Here is a 228-nt window from a genome sequence, read left to right as displayed (position 1 = left end):
GCCTCAGCGCCCGACCCGCCGCCGCCGCCACGCGCATGCGCCGCGGCCACGCCTGCCGGGACGTGTAGTGCGGCGGGCCGCGCAAGGCACGGCGGGAGTTGTAGTCCTTGCGGCGCAAGGCACGGCGGGAGTTGTAGTCCATGCGGCCCTGCACTCATGGCGGCCGCGCGCCCGAAGCGGCTCCCGGCGTGTTGGAAGCGGCTCCCGCGTGGCCCTCGTGCCGTCCTG

This window comes from Nothoprocta perdicaria, unplaced genomic scaffold, assembly GCF_003342845.1.
Source record: "Nothoprocta perdicaria isolate Ctin4 unplaced genomic scaffold, notPer1 scaffold_7, whole genome shotgun sequence".
Classification (NCBI taxonomy): Eukaryota; Metazoa; Chordata; class Aves; order Tinamiformes; family Tinamidae; genus Nothoprocta; species Nothoprocta perdicaria.
The sequence above is the reverse complement of the archived record's forward strand: the minus strand, read 5'-3'. Positions refer to the sequence as shown.